Source organism: Sus scrofa, chromosome 18 (genome assembly GCF_054392235.1).
Source record: "Sus scrofa isolate SSC_HxYL_T2T_F1_AM1 chromosome 18, Sscrofa_HxYL_maternal_Yorkshire_Landrace_v2.0, whole genome shotgun sequence".
NCBI classification, from domain to species: Eukaryota; Metazoa; Chordata; class Mammalia; order Artiodactyla; family Suidae; genus Sus; species Sus scrofa.
The window spans coordinates 62,516,907-62,540,234 of NC_139400.1; the positions used below are offsets into that span (position 1 = coordinate 62,516,907).

The window sequence follows — 23,328 nt, forward strand, 5'->3', positions numbered from 1 at the left end:
TCTGGGCATCTGGTTATATGCGTTCTCGACCCAGTGATATCTGTGACTTTGCCCACGATGTCCCCCTTTGCTGATGTCTGCACATCAGGCCGGCGTCTTGGCTGGAAGGATGATCTCCCTGTGCCCCAGTTCCACAGCAGGGCTTTGAAGTTTTCGTGCTGGGTCTTTCAAATGATTTCTTCTGCCCACCCTGCTCCGGATTACTTGAAAAATAGCAAATAACAACAGCAAGCCTGTCTTAAATTTGCCAAAAGAAATTGCCTGGGACTTTTCAGAAGCCACATTCAATTTATGAATAAATGAAATGGATCTTCTCGACCAGCCATGACAATAAGCGCTGGCCTACATATTCAGGCCTGAAAGGAGTGGAGGCAGTGGGCCTAATGAGAAGCAGTCAGCGAATCTAATGAGAATCAGACAGAAGGCCTAATGAGACATTTAACATGCTCTGCCTCTCCCTCCTCTTTTGTTCCGTTTTCATGGGAATCTGTGTTTGGGGAGCTCAGTTGCACTGGCTACAAGCAGATACATATGGCCCTAGTAGGGTGATCCAGGAGACAATAGAAGGCATGGCGATGACCAGGGAGGCGGGAGGGTGGACTTGCAAAATGTACCCAAAGACCGTGATAATGTGGCGAGGTGGGGGACTTAATTGTATCCACGCCTTTTCCAGAATACCGCAGACTCAGGAACTATTGGTGAAGGCACGGTAAACAGGCAGGGACTGCAGTCTCATGACGTCACTGCTGAGAGCGCAATGGCGATGAGAAAAGCGAGCCGCGCTCCCTCTGCGGCGGACGGTGGCCGATCGGAGGGAAGGGGCAGGAATGCAGGTGCTGCAGGAAGGGGGATGCCTGGAAGAGCCTCCTGCTGAGGCAGCGGTCCCTGGGCCACGAGGCGTTTGCATCTGGGAACCTCGGGTGGACAGACGCTCTCCAAAGATGGGTGGGCGGGGCCGAAGGCGGGGGCGGAGCCAGACCTGACCCGCGGCAGCTCTGCCTCTCAGGTGCCTGTGCTGGCAGCACGCAGAGGAAATAGCTACAGGTCCTTGCCACTGTCTGAAATTTCGTCTGAGCCATGGATTTCGCAGTTTGGGAGTAGAATTTGGTTCTGAGAAAGTAGGCAGGATTTCTGTCCAATTACCTAGCACGCAAGCCCGAGAAATGTGCCTGAGCCCTTATTGCCTGCCTTTCCAGTAACAGCCTCTGTGGACACACGTGCTCTTTTATTTGCGTGCCCAACTGTGTGATCGAAAGGCATCTCTGCCCTTCTCTCATAAATGGCTATCCATTTATTTATGACAACTCTTCTTTTGGTTGTCAGAGCCTAGCTTTTGCTGGCTCACCTATGTCCTGAGTTAAAACCGGCTTGTTCTTTGGTGGCGCCACCTAGTGGCTTACGATGGCAACACAGTCTCAGCAACCAAATGACTAAGGATGTAGAGGCCAAATTGTTGCCTAGGTCAGTGAGGGGAAAGAGCGGGGACACGCAACATTTCTAAGTTCCAGGTGCTAGGCTCAGAATTCACATATTTCATCTTTTTAAAACTTTACAAAAATTCTGTGGAGTAGATACTATCAGTCTCTAAATGATGCTATTCATATTAGCTAAAATCCATTGAATGTTTCCTACAGGCAGAGGAAGGACTGTGCTAAATGCTTTGTACACCGTTACTCTGTTTTTCCTAATAATAATTTGTGAGGAGCGAATTACATGGTCTTTTGAGTCTAACTACTGGGGTCTGTAATGGGCTTCACACCTTACTTGCTGGGTGACCTTGAACAAATTACTCAACCTCTCTGTGCCTATGGTAATAGCAATGTGGAGGTAGGACATACATTATAAAGGGCGCACTTGTAAAGTGTATTAAAGAGTGTCTGCCACACAGCAAGCATTTACTATGTTCCAGCCAGTACTGTTATCAACAATAGCAGCCACAGCAGCTGACTCAGTACAACTAAAAACTGCTGGACAGACACCTGACTGTGCTGACTGGTCGCATATATTTCATGTCCATAAAGCTCTAATGGGCTCTCAGTAGTGTCGAGGCTCCCTGCAGGTATTTCCTGTGTATGTTCACTTTTAGATTCCCCCAAACAACCATTTCCCACTTTTCTCTCTTCACATGACTTACATGGCAACCGCTCTGACCCCCAGCAGATGAAATTACCTCCTTACTGAGAAATCAGTTAGCTAGGAGCTTTATCATCTCTCCCCAGCCGGGTATGCTGATCTCCCTGTTCTCGGCCCTCTGTCTCTTGATGAGGGATGAAGTTCCAATGACACACCCGGACCTCCTGCCCTCTTGTCTTTTCAAAGCTTGGCTTCTGTCTTTGCGAAATCATCACAATTTCCCTTTCTCCTGGATCCCTTCTATCTGCATACAAACATGCAACCTGAAAATATTCCTGCCTTGAGGCAACCCCCCCCCCCAGGGAACGCCCCATTCTCTGCTCCTCATTGTTCTAGGGAGAATGAAGGGAAAATTCTCATTCCAAGAAGACCTCTGTGGCCACCACAGCCTTCATTCTCCTTGTTAAGGTCACCCGTGACCTCCATGCCACCAAATCCACCCGTCAGCAGCCTCTCTCTCCTCGCTTTTTACTTCTCAGCGGGATTTAATGCATCTTCTCTGAGTTGCTGGCACACCTTGCTGGCTCTTCTGCTTTCATTCCCCCTCACCTGCCTCCTCCGTGTGAGCTGTAAATGTGGGTGCGCTCACCTGGCGCTCCATCCTAGCCCCCTCCCCTCTCCAGCTGTATCTTTGACTTAGGAAATGCATCCAGACCCTTCACCTTAAGTACTGGCTACAGAAACCTTGAAGATAGATCTCCTGAGTCTGGCCTTTCCTCAAAGCTCCAGATTCAGTTGCCTCCTCCTGACTTGTCTCCACATGGATACATACTGGGACGTCAGGCAGCCACAACAATAATTTTGATACCATTCTCAACCATGGTTCCATGGGCCTTGTCCAGTTTTATAGATTTTTTTTTTGGTTGGTATTTGTTTGTTTTGTCAGTAAGTAGAATGACTATCGACGAGTTTGTCCTGTCAAAAGCTTGCCTCCTTTCCTTTCTCAACCCTAAAAACATGCTCTGCCTCTGCAGATATCTGTGGATATTTCCCACTAGAAACGCCACCATCATTTCTCATCTGGCCCCTGAAATATGTCTCCTAACTTGTCCTGATTTCATCCCGCACATCTGCAGTGCACTCACCACGCAACAGCTACAGGCCTGATCTGAAAAGATAAATCAGATCACTCTCCCCTGTTCTCTCCTTTAAATCTATCCGAAGGCTTCCTTTCACATCGTAACCTCGCCCAAATTTCTCACCAGGGCCCACAGAACGCAATATAGCATCTCTAAGAAACATGACATGACGCTTTTCCTTTACCTGAGAGTTCGCCAGTAACTTTTCCACAAATTCCTCCTCTTAGCCTAAGTTAGCCAGTCTAACTCAGTTGCGTATAGTCAAAAACGGTAATTACATAGCCCAGGACTAGAATTATATTTAATGTCAGGACCTTAAGGGAAAACGTTAGGAACGTGGATAAGTTCTGGACATAGCCACCAGCCTGCACACTCCTTCCATCAGAGACCAATTGGGTGTGTGTGTGTGTGTGAATGTGAGAAGTATAATGAGAAATACATATGCACACAAACATAGTGATACTTAATAAGAACTTGTTGAGTTGCCTTGAATTTGACTTCGAGTTTCTCTATGAAATCTGCCTTCTCCTCAATCTCAAAAACAAAAACACTCCTGGAGTTCCCGTTGTGGCACACTGGAAACGAATCCAACTGGTATACCTGAGGACGAGGGTTCCATCCCTGGCCTCGCTCAGTGAGTCTGGGATCTGGCATTGCCGTGAGCTGTGGCGTAGGTCATAGATGTGGTTCTGATCCCACTTTGCTATGGCTGTGGTGTAGGCCAGCGGCTCCAACTCAGATCGGACCCCTGGCCTGGGAACTTCCCTGGAAAGCAACCAACACCACCAGCAACACTCCCATCTTGCCCTGGAGAGGAACAGAACTGGCAAAATAAAGGCCTTGACTGTGAGACTAGTGGAAAGGCCAACTTAGCCATGAGGCGCAGAGGCTCATGACACTTTTAGGGGCCCAGAAAGAGGTTTTACATTTTTTTTAATATCAGAAGAAAAAAATTATATACTATTGAGTATATAATACTGAATACAACTTGTATTATATTCGTGGTTATACTAAGGCAGTCATAAAACGTAGTCTTTAATGTCTTTTAGTGGAGGAAGGGGTTGCTGAAAGCAAAAATGCTGACAAGGTCCCCAGAAAGTCACTGTGGATCTAGTCCTGGAAGCCTTGCTCTCCACGGAAAAGGTTGGGGAAGAGGGTTTCAAGATTTCTGGTCCCACTGGAATTTTCCCAATTAGGGAAAAGGTCAAACAAGACCCAAATGGCGTGGCATAGGGGAGAAAAAGAGGAACTTTCCATGACATATTCTCTTTGCTTTTGTTTAACAGACGCTTATCTAAAGCTCACTGGATGAAAGGCACTGTTGTAACTGCTATGCGGTCGCTAAATCATGTATCTCCCGTCTCTTAGGTGAATCTAAGTGGGTATCAGACACCTCTGCTTCGCCTCTGCTAGCCCCCTTCCTTCTTAAGGTGGATGTCCTTCAAGGACCAAAAGGAATGTAAGCACACAACTTCTGAGCTTGTAACTCCAGTGCTGCCAGCATAAAATGGCTGAAAAACAAAACCAAAAACATTTTAAAGCTGAAGTTACAGTGCCAAGAGCTGACATACCCTTAACCGCCTCCATGACGTTGGTCTCGCTTCAGGAAGAAACAGAGAAGGAAAGGGAGGGAGGGAGGGAGTAAAGAGAGAGAGAGGAAGAAAGAAAGAAGAGAGAGAGAAAGGGAGAGAGGGAGGGAGGGAAGAAAGAGCTGGAAGCAAGGAGGGTGCCTCTAAAGCAGCCCCTCACCCTGGAAGATGTCTCCAGTCCGGGCGAATGAAGGCCAGTCCCCGAGAGTGAAGGCCAGTCCCCGGCCTTGCCCCACGGGTGAGATAACGTGAAAGGCGTGTCCCTCGGGCAGGTCGCAGCCCAGCAAGGCCTGGCCTCCCACACTCGGTGCCGGTATTTGTATTGGGCACATGTGTACGTGTGCCAGAGTCCATCCGCGCTTAAATCAACTGGTATGAGAACATAAATGCAATCCCTTCGTGGTGTTTTCTCGTCAGTGAATTCCTCTCGTGGTGAAATTTCAAGCTGAAGCCTCATTTACAGCTGTGCTCAAAAGAGGGCACCTGAGCTTTTGTGACGTCCACGGCCACTAGCGGCACAGTGGACCGCACTTGCTCTGGCTGGAGAATCTGATGGGAAGGCGCTCTTTGTAGACCACGCCATCTCGATTGTGGATGCTCTGAAAACCAGGGCGCTTTCTAGAAGATCCCAGTACTCAGGCTCTACTCAGACCGATTCAATCAGAGTCTTTGGGATTTCACTGGGCAGCAGTTTTTCTAAAAGCTCCTTAGGCTATGCCGATATGCAGCCAGAATTCAAAAGGAAACCCGCTATGATTGCCTATTCCATCTGAGCACTAAAGCTCCTAACACCTCCAAATTAGAGTCCAGTGCCCTGTGTCTCCCGGGCACGCTACCGTTGTGACCGTTCTGCGCCACCCTTCATCCCTCTGCCCTGGTTCTGGGATGACTTTCTGATTTAAAGTGATCAGTCACTCAGCTCACCAGTCCTAGTTTCAGAGTCATTCAGGAATAAAGTCCCAGTGGGAAAAGTTCCTTAGAACTGCAGAGGGGCCACTAGAGCCTGGAGCTGGATCCAGGACCTCTGAGAGGTCTCCTAAGAGTCCCAGTCGAAGGGGGTGCTCACCAGGACCCCAGGGCCAGCGTCACAGCAAGGACAGCCTGCACCACTGCCAGGGCGGGACGTGACGGAAGTCAGGGGATCTAGGCCTGGAGGACCCGTCTGGGGGGGAAACCAAAGTAACTATTTCTGTTCAACAAAGAGTTCTTGGAATCTCTCGCGTTCCCGATTCAGGCCGAGCGTGGTAGGTCCAACCTACGCTCTGGGATCTGAGCGTTTAAGGGGATATCATCAAGTAATTTCAAAATTACCTGGAAACGAGCAGAGTGAGAAAGGATATTTGGGGAGTTCCCGTCGTGGCTCAGTGGTTAACGAACCCAACTAGTATCCATGAGGACACAGGTGCGATCCCTGGCCTGGCTCAGTGGGTTAAGGATCTGGCACTGCCGTGAGCTGTGATGTAGGTCGCAGACATGGCTCTCAGATCCTGCGTTGCTGTGGCTGTCGCTGTGGCTGGCAGCTACAGCTCTGATTTGACCCCTAGCCTGGAAACTTCCATATGCTGCAGGTGTGGCCCTAAAACACAAAAAGAAAAACAAAAACCGGAACTTGTCCCAAGGTGATGCATTTGAGTAGACTTCTAGAACATACAACCTCACGCCGTTCTTGAGAAGCGAGTGTTAGTGAAGCGAGTTAGGAATGCCCAGGAGGTGGACAAAGGGAGGCAAAGGCAGATCGCAGTCCGCAGGGGTGTGTGCGGAGGGCAGTGTCAGGTCGACCACAGCCTGTCTGGTGGGACCACAGGTTAGAGTGTCTGGCAGGAAGGAGCAAGGCCAGGTCCATGTGGTGGATCCTCGGCGCAGTGAGGAGAATGGAGCGGCTGTCCGAGGGTGAGCAGAAGACCACTGCCGTGGCCCAGGGGAGAGATGGCAGGACCAGTGCCCTCGCAGTGAGCAGTGAAGGCTGGTGCGGATGAGCAGGAAGTCAGGTCAGCAGGACTCCAGGACAGATTGGATCCCGAGAGAGTGGGAGAGTCAGTTCTAAATAAGAAAAGTCACATGCTTGGGAAGTGCTGCCCTCGGGGCACAGACCTTGAACCGGGTGGAGACAGGCAGCCTAAGATAAAGGCTAGGAACCACACAAGGGTTGGGGCGCCAGCTTTTAATGGGGTGCCCGCTGTGTGGTTCAGGGACGGTGCAGCCCGGAGTTGTTCAGCTGGAGGGCACGTCCGCAGAAGGTGAGGTGGAAAGGTCCTGTCTGTCACCCTCACTTTGACTCTGTGCTTTGCTCATCACAGTGACAGTTGGGAGTAGTATGTTCCCAGCTCAATTGGTTTTTTGCAAATCCCCAGTCATCTGAGGATTGATTACAGGTGGCTATAAACTAAGACATGAAGTAGAATGGCTTGGCCTCCCCTTGCTCTTTTTCTCAGCAAACCAGGGGCCTGGAAATCTTGAGGTTGCCTCGGGAAATGTGACACACTCTAAATGAGGAGCTGAAGGAAGGTGGAACATTTAAATTAACCTCCAGTGGAAACCCCAACCCACTTGTTATGGTCATTCTTGGCACAAAGGGCCTCCCATATTGGCAAAAGTCCAGAAACACAAAAATGGCAAAGTTGTAGGACAGAGAGCTGGCATGGACCAGCGGTGATTTCCCCGTCCCTCTGACTCCCCTGCCTCGGAATTCTGTCTAGACTTGGCTTCAAGGCACATTCCTCCAGCCTTCAGTAGGCAGAGGTGTCCGGCTCTCACAATATGCACATGATTTAAAAAGAACTAGGAACAGGCTCTCAACAAACCACTGCTTTCTGAAGGTCAAATCTCACGGCTCCAACTGTGACCGGGAAACACAAACATATTCCAGATCACACAGCCCGCAGGTGCAGATTGGAGCACTGCGGATTTCATGTGCAGACGGGCGCGGTCCTTTCTTCGAGCCTCCAGATGCACAGGGAATGTTTTATGTACAGGAAGACAGAGGCTACACAGGGACAGCTGGGCTTCAGAGGAAAAAATTATGGACATGTAGTTAACTCTACCACAAATCCCCACATTCAAGCCACCAACATAGGGAGGAGAAAGGAAGCATCCAGGGGATTTCACCACGCATGCATTCCAGAAATGCTGAGTGCTTACTGTATGTCAGACATTTTCCAAAGATATTTTCCAGCCCGTGACAGAACTGCTCACACTAGAGAAATTTGTTTCTTGCCACTTAGAAATCACTGCGCAACTCAGGGAGCTAGAAAATCACATGATGTCTGCCTCTGATTTATGATGTCACCAGGAAAGTGATTTGATGACTTTCTTTTTATCTAACTGACCTAGTCCCTTTTCATAAATGCCCTGGATAGAAAAATGCCCTGACAAGGGAATTTCGCAAAGGAAGCACCTGCCTGAAGGAGGCTGGGACATGTTTAACTTGAAGTGCAGGTGTTGGTCCCTCCTGTGCCCGATGCATAATTGCCAGGAGGCTGTTGCCATGGAGAGTCGTGGGTCTTCAAATTCTGAAATAGAAGTGCAGACAGTTCTGAGTGATGTTTGCAGTGATGATGATGCCGGTAGGATAGGCGAAGCGAACTACCGAAGGAGGTAAGAAGAATGAGAAAAAAGCACAAGAATAATCTAGAATGCTAAGTGTTGAAGGACAGAGGTACCAGAGGATGATTCGTTGAGAGAGATGTTTACGGGGCACCACTTATTCTCAGGCCCTGTGAGGTGGTGGAGATAGAGTCGTGAAGAAAGAAGTCAGACTCGCGTGGAACTTCCATTACAGCGATGCGAGAGAGCACACGAAACAAAACAGAGAATGTCAGCGCCGATGTGTGTACACATCCAGGCGTGGGGGTTAATTTGCTTAGCGGATGTCTCGGAAAGATAATCGATAATATTTAGACTCCAGTGGCCGAGGGGAAAGTCATGCTTCAGGCACACAGAGCCGATTCTTTGACTTTCTCACCACTTCTCTAGCCCCGGGCCCACCACTTTCAGCCTCCTCAGTCTGACTCCCTAGCAGAATCGTGCTGTTGACGAGTAAGCGGACATCTGATTGTGGGGCCAGCTGGACTAAGACACAGGAGGAGTTTGTGACGCTGGCCCACTCCTGTGCCCTCTTCTGGCCCGGTCCCAGGGTGCCCACTCTGGGTGCTCCGTGGTTTCTGAGCTACTCCTGTTTCTTCCAAAAACATCGAGAAACCTACCCAGAGTTTGTGCGCCAGTCTCTTCAAAAGAAGAGCAAGGGGTTTGTTAATTCAGGTCAAAGATCTGGAAGAGAATAATGGTCGGAAGCTGGCAGCCTTCCAGAGTGGGTGTGACTCTTTGGGCGAGCAGGGCCGTGAATACTGTCTTTGTTCTTTTCCCTTCTTACACTGGATTTGGGGGATATTTTCATTTTCGTATCAATGATAAGGAGGAAACTGGACTCCATTCTCTTACCCGAACGTGGCTTGCTGAAGCGGTCGGTCTCGTAACCTTTAAGCTAACTGCGCTCTGCACACCTTCAGGAAGCCATCTAACCTGCCCCTGGAGTCTTGCTTTGGCAAGACCCAATCTTGGGGGCTGTGAAAGAGTGACAGAGGATGACATGTAGTAGATTTCTTTTTTTTTTTTTACCTTTTTATGGCCATACCTGGAGCATATGGAAGTTTCTGGGCCAGGGATTGAATCTAAACCACAGCTTTGACGTACACTGCAGTGGCAGCAATGCCAGATGCTTTAACCTACTGCGCTGGGCCAGGGATCCCACCCGTACCTCTGCAGCGACCCAAGCCGATGCAGTTAGATTCTCAACCCACAGCACCACAGCGGGAGCTCCCCGTGGTAGATTTCCTGAGCAGCTTACGTACCTTTCTCTCTCCTCTGCCCCTTCCTCGGGTACTCAGGTCCCACTAATACAGTTTCGGCGTCTAGGACGTAAATTTGTAGTCAGGCCTTTGGGTAGCTAGGCCACCTTCAAACTCCTGTCTCTGTGAGCCCTTGTCATTGTAGGCTGTTGTATTTGTTTTTCAAAGTTCTCTCCTATATTTTCTCACCGGTTCTTCACAGTCAGGTTCTTAGAAGGCTTGTGCTATTTGATAATCTCTGTTTTACAGATGAAAACTCTGGTCCAGGGAGGCTGGGTAGCTAGTCCAAGGGCACGAGCAGGTCATTCCAAAGCTCCGAGTGACATCTCTTTCTTCTGACTCTGAATTGTTGCTCTTCAATCACATCTCAAGTGCACACAACCCTGGGACTGGAGTCAGGCCACAGGTGAAATTCGCACCAATGGGAAACAGGTCAACCTCTTACCTGTCTTCTCCCCAGGGAGTGAGTTGTTCTCCTGGGACCCTCGAAGGAAGCTGCAGAGGAAGCTGTTTCCTGAACAGTGAGATGTGACCGCCCAACAGGGGTGGGCACTGGTGACACCGGAGCCTTCGGTTCCCCTCCCGTCCCTCACAGCCCTCGACCCAGGCCTTGGCCGTGTCCCACCAGTGGCGTCTGACTCAGGAGCTCCACTCCGCGGTGCAGGGGTTTGCAGTGAAGCTTCACCGGACCAGCAGGGGCGAGGGGGCATGGCCTTCACCTGCCATAATTAAGCTTTGTCCTCTGTGTCGTGAGCAAATGCAGCCCACAGAATCCTGAGGCGCACAGGATTGCCATGTAGTGTGTGGTAGGAGGGCCTCTGGGGAGTGAAAATAAGGTGATGAGGTCCAACCTCATTTGTGACCTAGAACCTCGATACCCAAATGGTCCACAGCCCAGCAGATCAGCATCACCTGCGGGGGGGTCCAGAAGCACAGAAACTCAGGCCTCATCGGAGACTTCGGGAATCAGAGTCTGCATTTTAACAGGATGCCCGAAGCCTAACTCCTAGGCCTGTCCCTGGCTCCCTCCCTCTCTCTCCCAACTCCTCCGTATCTGCCTCTGTCACAGGAGGGGCCTCCTATACACCATCCCCGTGGAGTCTAGAACAGTGTCTTGCTCCTGCCATTTCTGGATGAGTTTTTTGAATACGATTTTTTGAGTATGGGAAAGAACACCGGATAAAACGATTGTGTGAGTGAAAGTAATGCAAAGTGTAAGCGCTACCATTTACAGATAAGGAGAGACTTCTTGGAGGAGGTGACGTTTTTCATTTCTTTTGGCCAGGGGGACCCTGACTTAGCACAGATGAAGGTGAAAGGCCAACCGAGTTGGGGAGGGTTGCATAATGGTCTGAGTAAATCATTGCTCAATGTGGAAGTGAAGTGACGGTGCTGATAGATTTCCTGTGACCATAGGACAGATGAGCAAGAACGTTCAATTCTGGGCATTTCTGCTTTCCACCCAGGGATTATTCCTTGGGCCATTATCGCTGCAGTGGATGAAGGTACTTGCTAAAAATAGGCTACTAATGTTTTCCTTAGAATTACAGCACACGTCAGAGGAGACTAATGACCCAGCGCTGTACTGTTTTCTTTTCATTTCAGCTGGCCTCAAACAAATAAACCCGATAAATATTATCAGAGTCACATATGCTCATTAAGGGCTATAGTCAGTGGCTATGTTTGTTTTACTGTGTAATAGATGATGAAACCATGGTGATGAGCAGAGTAGGCTGGAATGGTTTTCATATTTTCCCATCTTAACACTGGAGACTGGCTCCTTGTTTTTTCACTGGCTTGTATTAGAAATAGAACAGCTTACTAAAACACTTCTTCATCTTGACATGTCTTAAAGCCGTCCTCACTCACATCTTCTGATCTAGTTCAGGGATACATGATAAATGTTTGAAAGTGGTCCTTAAATATAGCGTTGAATGGGAAACAAGTACTTACAGGGTGTGGACACTCATGTAAAAGCTTTCATTTGAGAGCAAGTATCCTCCGTAATTGAGGATTTGGGTCTTAATTGTTTTATGGGTTAGAGGACAGAACGGGAGTCATGCTGTATAAAATTTATGTTATAAAAAGTCAAGACATACTACGCTGGCCAAATGTTTTTTTTAAGGTTTCAGGCCTGTAAAAGGAAATAAATTCCGTGATTATTTCCTAATGAAAATACAATACACTTTCCTAGCAGGTCCTGACAGCGTTCGTATTTTTAAAGAGACCATGAAAAACAATGTCTCTTCTCATTCTTCCATAAATTCTTACCAAAATGGTAAAATTGTACATGGAATTAGGCTGTTGTACGGTTTTCTAGCTCCTTCTTGCTCTAATGCCTTCTTCGGTCAACAGAGTGGTCTTTCTAAAAAATACCATCTGATCATGCCCTCCTCCAGGTGAAAACTTGGAGGGCTCCATATTAACATAATCCAAGCCCTTTGCAGGGTGCAGGTGACGCTTCCTGCCGCGGCCTCTCTTAGCTCCTCTCACAATGCTCCTTTCCCTCCTGTGTTACTCGCCCCCTAAGTAACTCACTGTCATCCTCAACGTCTTAGGTCCTTCAACCTCCAAATAACCTCCCACTTGATGTTCTGGTAAAAACTGTTTTCATTATGGCTCCACTCAGATACAACTTCTGTGATTTTTTTTTAAAAATTTACCCGGAAACATCTAGCCATCCCTCCTCTGTGTTCCCCTAACACACTCTCCAGGCACAACAGTCCCATCGTCCTGCACCTTCACCATGTTTTAATGCCTACCTGCCCCCCCCCCCGCCAACCTGCACATCCCCTGCTGAGAATTGGGGGGTTTTTTGTAAGTAAAAGCTCAACGCTGATATAATTCCTGTCCCCAAGCAGGTGCTATAAATGTCCGTTTAAAGCTCAACTAAATAAATGAATCAGAAACTGCTCCTCATGAAGAAGGGACACGCCCAGAGCCTTTTTATGCGGTGATGCTAGTTGCAGTTTCAGACGGGAGGTGCAGACTGAAGCCAGGGATAGGTTCTGCCCGAGTGTCCGATTAGCTTTTAGTTTCTAGTTAAACCACATGTGCCCAAGAGAGCATGGAGTGATTACTTGGAGAACCACCACCTACTCTGTCCACATAGCGTGATAAACAGATACACTTTCTTCTTTGAAAATGTTCCCTCCAGTCTCTGCGGAGACCTGAGACACGTCCATTTAGAAGAACAAAGGGGGACGAACGAGTCACCAACTGGGCAGTAGGAGTTGTCTGTTCAGCAGCCGCTTCCTGTAACCTGTGGTTACTTTCCAAACAGATTTCAGGGACCTGATTTGGGGGCGAGGTTAATCTTCCAGGGAAGGCCGCCTAAGACCAAAGAAAAGGGCTCACACTTGAAATTGATGATGGTTCCACCCCCAGGGTCCAAATCTGCTCTTCGGTTGCACACTCAAAGCCATTTAAAAATGCAGCCTGGGAGTGTGGGGATTGTAGACCCGAACTGCTGCCTTTGGAGCGGATAAGCAATGAGACCCTGCGTATGGCGCAGGGAACTCGATCTGTGGGGTGGAATGTGATGGAGGGTAATGTGAGAAAAAGCATGTATATATGTATGTATAACTGGGTCACTTTGCTGCACAGCAGAAATTGACAGAACATTGCACATCAACTGTCATAAAAATTTTTAAAAATACATAAAAATGGCAGCCATCAGAACATAGTTACAGAAACACAGAACGACACAGATAAAGGAGTCTTAGAGATAAACTTGTCAATGCCCTTTATTATTCGGATGTGGCCATAACAGCTTAGAGACAATCCTATTGCTGTAAAGGGTTTGGGGGGGAATGGGTGAAGATGATTCCTAGCAGTGGACCTGTGCAGGGAGTGGCTAGCCACCGGTTCTGTGGTCCGGTAAGCCTGGCTTCATCACTTATCACCTGTCTGGCCATAGGCAGGTTCCTGAACCTCTTCGAGGCTCAGTTTCTTCAACTGTAAAAAGCACCCCTGCCAGCTACCTACAGAGCATCAAGCTCAGCGCCTGAAAAAGCAGGTCTCCTCAGTAACAGATGGCTGCCGTTATCACAGTGGAAATAGGGAGATGTGGCTCATATTTGGGGTGGACTTCTGTCCTAAGCCTCCACAGCATCCAAATCTTAATATTTGGGAGGAAGCGTGGGGGAGAGGAGGAAGGCTTGCCTTCCACCCTGGAAGCTCTAAGGGAGGGACCAGTCAGCAGGAGCTGGGACACGGTGGAGACCAGCCAATCAGAACTTCTGCCTGGGGCCCTGCATCTGGAAGTGACCAGCTGCAAGGGCAGTGCCCAGGCTCCTGGCCTGACTGCGTCCTGCAGGAGGGCCAGCTGCCCGGCCCCTCCATGTGCTCTGAGCCTGGCGTTTCTCTGACCTCCTCCAGCGAAGTCCTCTTGTATTTAGGTTGAATCAACTTGACTTCTACTTCTGACCAGTGAGACTCTCATGGTCGATATAATTCTGGGTAGAGGCAGACAATTTTTTTCCCAGCTCTTCACCATCCACTGTTCAGGCACTCTGTACTTCATCATCTCCCAAATTATAACCATGGCTTAACTTCCTTTGTTCATGGACGAAGAGGAGTCTCCAAAAATGAGGACGTGCAGGCGATCTGAGAGGTTAACTCTAATTCACACGAGTGAGCCGTTAAATACACGAACCTAGGCTGAGAGTTGAAGGGTCTGATCTGAATGGCAGCGGGGAGAAGCCCGACAACCCGGGCTCACTAAGTGGGAGCTGGTTGCAAGAGAAATTGTCATCTAGGGCAGGCATCACCCTGCACTAAGTAACCAGTGATTTTCCAATGTTTTTTAGTTGGAGAGAAATATAGGACAGATGTGTTGGCTCTAGAAACAATAAAAACAGCTCCTTAAATCACCAAGAAGCAGTGGGGTGGGGGGAAGGTAACACAATACCGGATAAATCAGGAGGGAGTGGGCAGGACTGTCTGTCACGGTCAAGGGTAGCAGGGGATGATGCGATCGGCAGCAGTAAACAGCCTGGGGGTGAGGAAACCTTGGACCACAAGCATCAGCCAAAGCAGAAAGCTTCCCTGAACCCCACCCTGAAGGGGAAAGATACACAACTGGCGGAAGAGGGATAAGATGCTAACAGAAACCCAAACAGGGCAGTAACATTAACGCACGTACAAATGCATGTACTGAAAACAAAGGGAGGGAAACAGTGACTGGGTGTCCTATGCTGAGCCGCTGATGGCAGTGACATCTAGTGTACATCAGAATTGTCTGAGGCTTTAGTGAAAAATGCAGATCCCTGGGCCTCTTGCCCAAAGGGGCTGCTGTGGTGCTTTTTCTGTGGAGCCTGGGATGTGTAATTTTTTTTTTCTTTGTCTTTTGTCTTTTTAGGGCCGCACCCATGGCATATGGAGGTTCCCAGGCTAGGGATCCAATTGGAGCTACAGCTGCCAGCCTCCACCACAGCCCCAGCAACATAGGATCTGAACCGTGTCTGCATCCTACATGCAGCTCACAGCAACACGGGGTCCTTAACCCACTGAGCGAGGCCAGGGATCGAACCCACAACCTCATGGCTCCTAGTCGGATTCATTAACCACTGTGCCACAACGGGAACTCCTGGGATGCGTATTTTTAATGGGTTCAAAGTACTTTAACAGCAGGTCACATTACTCGCTACATGGCAGAAGAGAGCAGTGAGGTTTTTAGCTGTAATAAATCCAACGCCAGGTCAATGTATGTATTAATATTTTCCCAGGAGAACATGCTCGAGGTGAAAATACCTAACCTTGCTGCCCTAGAAATTATCAGAGGTGACTTGAACTTATTTATGCAAATTCAAACTTAAGGTGGACTTGCTATTGGCGATGCATGCAACCCAGTGATCATACGAATGGCCGTCAGTACTGAGAGTCACTGTGGGCCGCACACAGCTACGTGCCCACGCTTGCATTCAAAAGTTTGCTCTTCAGGAGTTCCCGTTGTGGCTCGGTGGGTTACGAACCTGACTAGTATCCATGAGGATGTGGGTTCAATCCCTCCCCTCAGCAGGTTAAGGCTCCAGTGTTGCCATAAGCTGTGGTGTAGGCTGCAGATGCTGCGGCGTGGATCTGGCATGGCTGTGGCTGTGGTGTAGGCCAGCAGCTGCAGCTCCAATTCAACCCCTGGCCCAGGAACTTCCATACGCCACAGGGGAGGCCCTAAAAAGAAAAAAAGAAAAAAATGTGCTCTTCGCAGTGACTTTGTGAAGTTCGTTTTATTAGTCTTCCCATTTTATAGATGAAGAGAGTGAGAAACACAGAGGAGGCGACCGGCAGACGTCCCATATGGTGACAGTTAATCTTGTGTCCCCTTGACTGGCCCCAAGGCCCTCAGACATTTGTCAGACACATTCTGGTGGGGTCTGTGAGGGTATCTGGGGATGAGATGAACCTCTGAGTCAGCGCACTGAGTGAAGCAGAGGGCCTGCCCCAGGGTGAGTGAACCCCGTCCTATCTCCTGCCCTGTCCTTGGCCGGCTGAGCGGGGACAGTGGCTTCGTCTGGCCTTGGCCTGGAACTCAACCCACTGGCTTTGCTGGTTCTCAGGCCTTCGGACTCAGTCTGGACCTTCCACCCTCAGCTCTCCTTACCTGGGACTGCAAATTGCTATCTGTGTTGGACCTCAGGGCCTCTCCAAGGAGACTGAACTCAAAGCCTCTGGCCAAGACAAGAATTACCAGACCTGCGTCATCACCCCACCTTCCCCCAGCTGGAGCAGCCTGGCCTCCTCCTTCCTGCCCCTGCTAGGAAAGGGACGTGGTCCACCCCTCACCCCACCTTACATGCCCCCAACCATCCAGTGAGGGTATCGTACGACCCCACTTTCCCAACCAATCAGCAGGTCAGCAGGCGTATCGCAAGACCTCCCTCTCCCTGGGCAACAAAACAGACACGACCACGTGCCTGCTGTCAGCTCTCGCTGACTGTCAGGAAGTCTTCCCGCTGTGCCTGCAGCATCTCTTATCTCAGTAACTCTACTTTCTCCCCACCTCCCCATGCTTATAAATTCTTCTTTCTTTTCACCCTAGTAGGAGTCCAGAAATTCTTCTTCCGACCTGTGGGCACAGACCTCGACAGCCTGCAGATCTGGGGACTCCCTGCCTTCTAGAACTGTGAGTAAACAAGTTTCTATTGTTTAAGCCACCCAGCCTCTGGTGTTTTGTTTTGGCAGCCTGAGCAGACTAAGATAGATTTTGCTGCTGAGAAGAGGGGTGTGGCTGAAGCAAATGTCCAGCTTGTAGAAGAGGCTTTGGAATGGGGTAAAAGGAAGAGGCTTGCAGAGTTTTGAGGTACATGCTAGAACACTGCTAGACTTAGGGGCATCAGGGGGGTTATGGGGAGGGCTCACATAGCAGTGAGGAACACGTTAGTAAAAACTGGAGGAAAGGTGATCCTCGTTAGAAGGAGGCAAAGAACTTGATGGAAGTGTGTTCACGTTTTGTAGAAGGTAGAACTTGCAAGCAATGAAATTGCATATTTAGATGTTCCCATCGTGGCTCAGCAGAAATGAGTCTGACTGGCACCCATGAGGATGCAGGTTCGACCCCTGGCCTTGTTCAGTGAGTTAAGGATCTGGCATTGCTGTGAGCTGTGGTGTAGGTCACAGATGTGGCTCGGATACTGTGTTGCTGTGGCTATAGTGTAGGCTGGCAGTTACAGCTCTGATTCGACCACTAGCCTGGAAACCCCCATATGTCATGAGTGTGGCCCTAAAAAGAAGATCAAAAAAAGAAAATTGGATATTTAGCTGAGGAGATTTCTGAGTGAAGTGTCAGAATGGCTTGGTTCCTTCTGTCTGTCTGTAAAATAAAATGTAAGAAGAGAGAGGTTAGTTTTTTTTTTTTTTAACAATCAATTTTTTTATTACTCAAATGAATTTATCACAACTGTAGTTGTATAATGATCAAAACAATCCAATTTCACAGGATTTCCATCCCACAGCCCAAGCACATCCCCCCACCCCCCAAACTGTCTCCTCCAAAGACCATAAGTTTTTCAATGTCTATTAATCAGCATCTGTTCTGTAAAAAAGTTCAGTCTGTCCTTTTTTCAGATTCCACATGTCAGTGAAAGCATTTGATGTCAGTGTCTCATTGTATGGCTGACTTCACTTAGCATGATAATTTCTAGGTCCATCCATGTGGCTAAAAATGCCGGTATTTCGTTCCTTTTAATGGCTGAGTAATATTCCATTGTGTATATGTACCACATCTTCTGGATCCACGCCTCTGTCGATGGACATTTAGGTTGTTTCCATGTCTTGGCTGTTGTAAATAGTGCTGCAATGAACATCAGAGTACATGTGTCTTTGCGAGTCGTGGTTTTCTCTGGAGAGATGCCCAGGAGTAGGATTGTTGGATCAAATGGTAGTTCTATGTTTAGTGTTCTGAGGAATCTCCATACTGTTTTCCACAGGGATTGCACCAATTTACAATCCCACCAACAGTGTACTAGGGTTCCTTTTTCTCCACACTCTCTTCAGCACTTTTTGTTTGTAGACTTTTGGATGATGGCCATTCTGGCTGGTGTAAGGTGGTACCTCCGAGTGGTTTTGATTTGCATTTCTCTAATGATGAGTGATGTTGAACATCTTTTCATGTGTCTTTTGGCCATCTGTATGTCTTCTTTGGAGACTGTCTGTTAAGATCTTCTGCCCATTTTTTGATGGGGTTGTTTGTTTTTTTGGTATGGAGCTGCAGAAGGTGTTTGTCAATTTTGGAGATTAATCCCTTGTCAGTGGATTCACTTGCAAAGATCTCCCATTCTGTGGGTTGTCTTTTCATTTGTTTTTTTTTTTTTTTGTTTGTTTGTTTGTTTGTTTTTAGGGTTTCCTTTGCTGTGTAGAAACTTTTAAGTTTGATTCAGTCCCATTTGTTTATTTTTGTTTTTATTGTCATCACTCCAAGAGGTGGATCTGAGACGATGTTGCTGCCATTTATGTCAGAGAGTGTATGGCCTATGTTTTCCTCTAAGAGTTTTATAGTATCTGGTCTTCTATCTAGGTCTTTCATCCATTGTGAGTTTATTTTTGTGTATGGTGTTAGGGAGTGTTCTAATTTCATTCTTCTCCATGCGGCTGTCCAGTTTTCCTAGCACCACTTATTGAACAAGCTGTCTTTTCTCCATTGTATATTATTGCCTCCTTTGTCATAGATTAGTTGGCTGTAGGTGCATGGGTTTAATTCTGGGCTTTCTATCCTGTTCCATTGATCTGTATTTCTGTCTTTGTGCCAGTACCATACAGTTTTGAGGAATGTTGCTTTGCAGTATAGTCTGAAGTCTGGGAGCCTCATTCCTCCAGCTCCATTTGTCTTTTTCAGGATGTCTTTGGCTATTCTGGGTCTTTTGTGTTTCCAAACAAGCTTTAAAATATTTTGTTCGAGGTCTATGAAAAATGTCCTTGGTAGTTTGACAGGGATTGCATTGAATCTGTAGATTGCCTTAGGTAGTATAGTCATTTTGATAATATTAACTCTTCCAATCCACGAGCATGGTATATCTTTCCATCTCTTTGTATCATCTGTGATTTCTTTCATCAGTGTCTTATAGTTTTCAGAGTACAGGTCTTTTGTCTCTTCGGGTAGGTTTACTCCTGGTATTTTATTCTTTTGGATGTGATGGTAAACGGGATTGCCTCCCTAATTTCTCTCTCTGCTCTTTCATTATTAGTGTATAGAAATGCCATCGATTTCTGTGTATTAATTTTGTATCCTGCGACTTTGCCAAATTCATGGATGAACTCTAACAGTTTTCTGGCAGAGTCTTTAGGGTTCTCTAGGTATAGTATCATGTCATCTGCAAATAGGGATAGTTTTAATTCTTCCTTTCCAATTTGGATTTCTTTTATTTCTTTTACTTCTCTGATTGCCATGGCTAGTACTTCCAAAACTATGTTGAAGAGTAGTGCTGAGAGCGGACATCCTTGTATTGTTCCTGATCTCAGCAGGAATTCTTTCAGCTTTTCACCATTGAGAATGATGTTCGCTATGGGTTTGTCATATATGGCCTTTATTATGTTGAGGTAGGTTCCTGCTATGCCCACTTTCTGAAGGGTTTTTATCAGGAATGGGTGTTGGATTTTGTTAAAGGCTTTTTCCGTGTCTATTAAGGGTATCATATGGTTTTTATTCTTCAGTTTGTTAATGTGGTGTATCACACTGATGGATTTGTGGATATTGAAGAACCCTTGCATCCCTGGGATAAATCCCACTTGATCATGATGTATAATCCTTTTAATGTATTCTTGGATGTGGTTTGCTAGTATTTTGTTGAGGATTTTTGCATCGATGTTCATCAGTGAAATTGGCCTGTAGTTTTCTTTTCTTTTTTTTTTTTTTTTTTTTTTTTTTGTGGAATCTTTGTCTGGTTTTGGTATCACGGTGATGGTGGCCTCATATGAGTTTGGGAGTATCCCTTCCTCTACATATTTTTGAAATAATTTCAGGAGGATAGGTGTTAGCTCTTCTCTAAATGTTTGATAGAATTCGCCTGTGAAGCCATCTGGTCCTGGACTTTTGTTTGTTGGAAGTTTTTTAATCCCAGTTTCAATTTCAGTTCTTGTGATTGGTCCATTCATGTTTTATATTTCATCTTGGTTTAGTCTTGGAAGAGTGTACTTTTCTAAGAATTTGTCCATTTCTTCTAGGTTTTCTGTTTTATTGGCATATAATTGTATACGGTAGTCACTTATGATCCTTTGTATTTCTGTGATGTCTGTTGTTACTTCTCTTTTTTCATTTCTAATTTTATTGATTTGAGTCCTCTCTTTTTTTCTTGAGAAGTCTGGCTAAGGGTTTATAAATTTTGTTGATCTTTTCAAAGAACCAGCGTTTCGTTTCATTGATCTTTTCTATGGTTTTCTTTGTCTTTTTTTTTTAAGGCATAAGAGTTTTTTTATTGAAATATAATTGATGTATTGATGTACAATAATATGTTAGTGTCAGGTGTCCTGAATAGTGATTTGACATTGTATGCATTACAAAATGATCACCATGATAAGTCTAGTAATTATCTGTCCTCACACAAAGTTGTTACAATATTATTGACAATATTAGGATTTCACATGTAAGTGAGATCATATGGTATTTGTCTTTGTCTGACTTATTTCACTTAGCATAAGACTCTCTAGATCCATCCGTGTTGTTGCAAATGGCCATATTTTTATTTTGCCTTTTTTTATTTTTTATTTTTTTGCTTTTTAGGACCATACCTGTGGCATATGGGAATTCCTGGGCTAGGCATTGAATCAGACCTATAGCTGCCAGCCTACACTACAGCCACAGAGACAAAGGATCCGAGCTGCATCTGCAACTTATGCTGTAGCTTGCAGCAATGCCAGATCCTTAACCCACTGAACGAGGCCAGGGATCAAACCCTTATGGATACTAGTTGGGTTCTTAACACACTGAGCCACAATGGGAACTCCCAAGATTTCATTATTTTCAATGGAGGAGTAGTATTCCATTGTATATGTATAGCATATCTTCTTTGCCTATTAATCTATCAGTGGACACTTAGATTGCTTCCATATCTTGGTTATTGTAAATAACACTTCAGTGAACATTGGTGTACACATTTCTTTTTTTCTTTTTTTTTTTTTAGGAGGGGGTCTTTTAGGGCTGCACCCGTGGCATATGGAAGTTCCCAGGCTAGGGGTCTAATCAGAGCTATAGCTGCCAGCCTACACCAGAGCCACACAGCAACACTGGATCTGAGCTGTGTCTACAACCTATACCTCAGGTCACGGCAACACCAGACCCTTAACCCACTGAGCAAGGCCAGGGATGGAACCCACATCCTCATGTATGCTAGTTGGGTTCATTACCCACTGAGCCTCAACAGGAACTCCACATATTTTTTCAAATCAGTGTTTTTGTTTTTTCTTTTCAGGTAAATACCCAGAAGTGAAATTACTGGATCACATGGCAGTTAGATTTTTAATTTTTTGAGGAATGTCCATATTGTTTTCCATAGTGGCTGCACCAGTTTACAATCCCACAGTACACAAGGGATCCCTTTCCTCTGCATCCTCACCAACACTTGTTATTTGTTGTCTTTTTTGTTGTAAGTTTTTAAATCACAGTTTCAATTTCAGTACTTTTGGTTGGTCTGTTCATCTTTTCTATTTCATCTTGACTTAGCCTTGGAAGATTGTACTGTTATAAGAATTTGTCCATTTCTTTTAGGTTGTCCATTTTGTTGGCATGTGGTTGCTTGCAGTGGTCTCTTATGATCCTTTGTATTTCTGTGATGTCCATTGTAACTTCTCTTTTTTCATTTCTAATTTTATTGATTTGAGTCCTCTCTGTTTTTTTCTTAAGAAGTCTGGCTAAGGGTTTATCAATTTTGTTGATCTTTTCAAAGAACCAGCTTTTTGTTTCATTGATCTTTTCCATGGTTTTGTTTCTATTTCATTGATTTCTGCTCTGCTCTTTTTTCCTTCTACTAAATTTAGGTCTTGTCTGTTCTTCTCTCTCAAGCTGTTTTAGATGTAAAGTTAGCTTGTTTATTTGAGCTTTTTCTTGTTTCCTGAGATGGGCTTGTATTGCTATAAACTCCTCTTAGAACGGCTTTTGCTGCATCCTATAGGTTTTGGAGTGTTGTATCTTTGTTGTTATTTGCTTCTAGGTATTTTTTAATTTCCTCTTTGATTTCTTCAGTGATCCATTGGTTGTTTAGTAGCATGTTGTTGAGTCTTCACGTGTTTGTTTTTGCAGATTTTTTTCCTGTTGTTGATTTCCAGTCGTATAGCATTGTGGTCGGAAAAGATGCTTGATATGATTTCAATTTTCTTAAAGTTACCAAGGTTGGATTTGTAGCCCAGGATGTGATCAATATTAGAGAATGTTCCATGTGCACTTGAGAAGAATGAGTATTCTGTTGCTTTTGGATGGAATGTCCTATAAATATCTATTAAGTCCATCTGTTTTAATGTATCATTCGGGGCCTGTGCTTCCTTATTGATTTTCTGTCTGGTTGATCTGTCCATTGCTGTAAGTGGGGTGTTAAAGTCCCCCACAATGATTGTGTTATTGTTGATTTGTCCTTTTAAGGTTGTTAGCAATTGCCTTATATATTGTGGTGAACCTATGTTGGGTGCACAGATAGTTAAAATTGTTATATCTTCTTCTTGGATTGATCCTTTGATCATTATGTAGTGACCTACCTTGTCTCTTAAAATATTCTTCATTTTAAAGTCTATTTTGTCTGATATGAGTATTGCTATTCCAGCTTTCTTTTGATCCCCGTTTACATGAAATATTTTCTTCCATCCTCTCACTTTCAATTTGTATGGGTCCCTAGAAGTGAAGTGGGTCTCTCGAAGACAGCATATATATGGGTCTTGTTTTTGTATCCATTCAGCCAGCCTATGTCTTTTGGTTGGGGTGTTTAGTCCATTAACATTTAAGGTAATTATTGATATGTGTGTTCTTATTGCCATTTTATTAATTGCTTTGGATTTGTTTTTGTTGCTCTTTTTTCTTCCCTTCTTCTCTTGTCCTCTCCTCTTCTGGTTTGATGACTATCTTTAGTGTTGTATTTGAGTTGATTTTTCTTTGTTTGTGTATCAAGTGTAGATTTTTGGTTTGCAGTTATTCTGAAGTTTTGATATAAGAGTCTATATGTATATGAGATTGTTTTAAGTTGTTGGTCTTTTAATTGCAAGTTCATC

At 46.0% G+C, this 23,328-nt stretch overlaps 1 long non-coding RNA gene across 2 annotated transcripts in view; it reads left to right on the plus strand.

The window, feature by feature from the left end:
* The window catches only part of LOC146395099 (uncharacterized), a 187,600-nt gene that overhangs the window by 150,307 nt on the left and 13,965 nt on the right, over positions 1-23,328 (plus strand). The window contains exon 5 of one of the 2 annotated variants that reach the window (XR_014833320.1): positions 16,685-16,768. This is a non-coding gene — a long non-coding RNA (uncharacterized LOC146395099). Of the gene's footprint in view, positions 1-16,574; positions 16,769-23,328 lie in introns of those variants that run through there. The other variant, XR_014833319.1, reaches the window with a different exon arrangement.